The sequence below is a fragment of the Nannospalax galili genome, unplaced genomic scaffold (genome assembly GCF_000622305.1).
Source record: "Nannospalax galili isolate Female #2095 unplaced genomic scaffold, S.galili_v1.0 scaffold10449, whole genome shotgun sequence".
Taxonomy (NCBI): domain Eukaryota; kingdom Metazoa; phylum Chordata; class Mammalia; order Rodentia; family Spalacidae; genus Nannospalax; species Nannospalax galili.
The window spans coordinates 3,746-6,065 of record NW_008358678.1 but is presented as its reverse complement, the minus strand read 5'-3'; the positions used below and the strand labels follow the sequence as shown (position 1 = coordinate 6,065).

Sequence of the window (2,320 nt, the reverse complement as noted above, 5' to 3'; positions counted from 1 at the left end):
ACTCTTTCCAGCACTGTGTGGAGGCTGATGTTTCTATGTACCACATTCATTTATTCATTCATTTAGTCTACACGTTTAGATAAGAGCACCTTGTGTGTTTGAAGATGAGTTAAGACAAATACTTTGGACTCTAAGGACTTACTCTTATTCCAGGGTCTTCTCAAGAAAAATTTAAGTTCCTGAAGAAAAACATTTGTTTTTCATAAACATTAGCACACACCCAGCCTAGAGTCAGCTCTTCAGGGGCCTTTGGAGAATGCCAGCCACATACACTAATAAAGACAGAATCATGCTAGACAAGAGCAGGATTGGGGCTGCTGGATCTAAAAGGATCTGGATCCCATAGACAGACTCCATCTTCCTCAAATCAAGTCACTAACTACTTTAGAGCACACACCAAAAGTATGTAGTCCGATCTAAATGGAATGCAGACCGTGGAATTAAGAGGATGGTTACTCCATGGTGTCTGGAGTTACTAAAGGGGGAGGGAGAGGAACAGGTGGCCAGTGATCTCTTTACCAGGGAAGAACTGGACTATTAATGGAGAATCATTCTTTTTTGTAAAATCAGTGTTTCACATGTATTTGCTTAAGCCCTGTAGGATAAATTTATTTTCCTTAGAAGGGTGGTGTCATTTTCTGCACTTTTTCCCAACATACATCATTATTTAGGTATTAACTTCATAAAACATTCTTTAGAGTTCAAGTATCTATGCTTATGCACAAAGTCCTCTCCAGGGCTGTGAGGTCACAAAATTTTGGCCTTCTCGTGTTTGAAAAAAATGTCCTCAAAGAAATGGTCATATAGACTCTTTTAATATGATCCAGCAATTCTTAGTAGTCTTTATTTTAGTATTATTCTTTGATAATTTTAAAATAATTTATTTATTTGTATTTTTATGTCTATGAATGTCTTGCCTACATGTATGCAAGTGTACCACATGCATGCAAGTAAGTGTACTATGTGCATGCAATCCCTGCAGAGGCCAGAAGAAGGTGTCAGAAACCCTGAAACTAGAGTCATTGACAGTTATTAGTCTCCATGTGGGTCCTGGGAACTGAACCCAGGGCCTCTGCAAGAACAGCCAGTGCTCTTAACCACTAAGCCATCTCTGTAGCTCTTTTTTAAAAAGCATATCTCAATTTATTATATTTATTTTTATGTGTATGAGTATATTGCCTGCATGTGTGTAAGTGCACTTGTGTCATGCAGTGCTCATGGAGGTTAGAAGAGGGCATCAGATCCCCTGGAACTGGAGTTACAGGTGGTTGTTAGACACCATGTGAGTGCTGGGAACCGAACCTGGGTCCTCTGCAAGAGCAGGCAGTGCTCTTAACCACGGAGCCATCTCTCCAGCCCTTCTGCAGCTCTTTGATAATTTTTAGAATCTACTTTGACTTGATGTTTTCTCCCTATGGTTCTTACTGGTCTTTTCATCTTACAATACAGCTTGCAAAGCATTTCAAGCAGCGTATCTTTATATTACGATTTAATCCTACAATAATCACACAAGGTTTTTATTAATTCTCCCCATTTCATAGACAAATAAATGAGGCTCAGAAAGCTGAGCTGACTTTCCCTAAGTCATATAGCTACGAATACATTACAGGCACAAGACTAAAATCTCATTTTCTAATCCTACTCCTGTTTTCCTTCTCTTCTGCATATACTTTCACTCATCCCCATTCTTTTATTTTTTGAGTCTTTTTTTTTTGAGAAATAGTCTCCTTATAGCCCCAGCTGGCCTGAAACTTGCTATGTAGACCAGGTTGGCCTTGATCTCACAGAAATGTGCCTGTCTCTACCTCCCCAGTGCTGGGATTAAAGCTGTGCACCACCTTGCCTAGCCCAGGTATTTTTTGAGCCTTATGTAGTTTTTGCCAACTTTTTGTTCATGGTGGACACCTTGTCTTATTTCTTTTTATTGCGTTGGCTCTTGAATGCCTCAGTCTTTCTGTTGACCAACTGAAGTAATTCTTCACCATGTAACTACAGATGAAGTGAAGATTGCATGCCATAGATAGGTCATAGGTACAAGTGACTCATTAAGAAGACAGACAGGTGGCTAGACAGAGAACAGGTTCAGCACAATGGGGGCATGATGCTAGTTTTCAACGTGTTCACAGAGCTGATTTAGAGCACAAAAAAAGTCTCTTAAGGTACTGTTTTTGCACCAAAAAGCCTAAAAAGAAGCCTTCAGGCTTTCAGGATAATTTCTAGGATGAGCTGATGCCCAGAGATGCAGAGGCCAATCACACAATCTCTACTCTTATTTGGAGGATATTTTTTGACCTTCAACCAATGCACTGGAGTTTGGCAG

General features: G+C 39.9%; 1 protein-coding gene across 1 annotated transcript in view; it reads left to right on the top strand.

The window, feature by feature from the left end:
• Positions 1-2,320, top strand: part of LOC115068260 (proprotein convertase subtilisin/kexin type 5-like) — a gene marked incomplete at its 3' end in the record, with an annotated part of 26,218 nt that overhangs the window by 20,165 nt on the left and 3,733 nt on the right. The gene's annotated exons all lie outside the window — the stretch shown is intronic.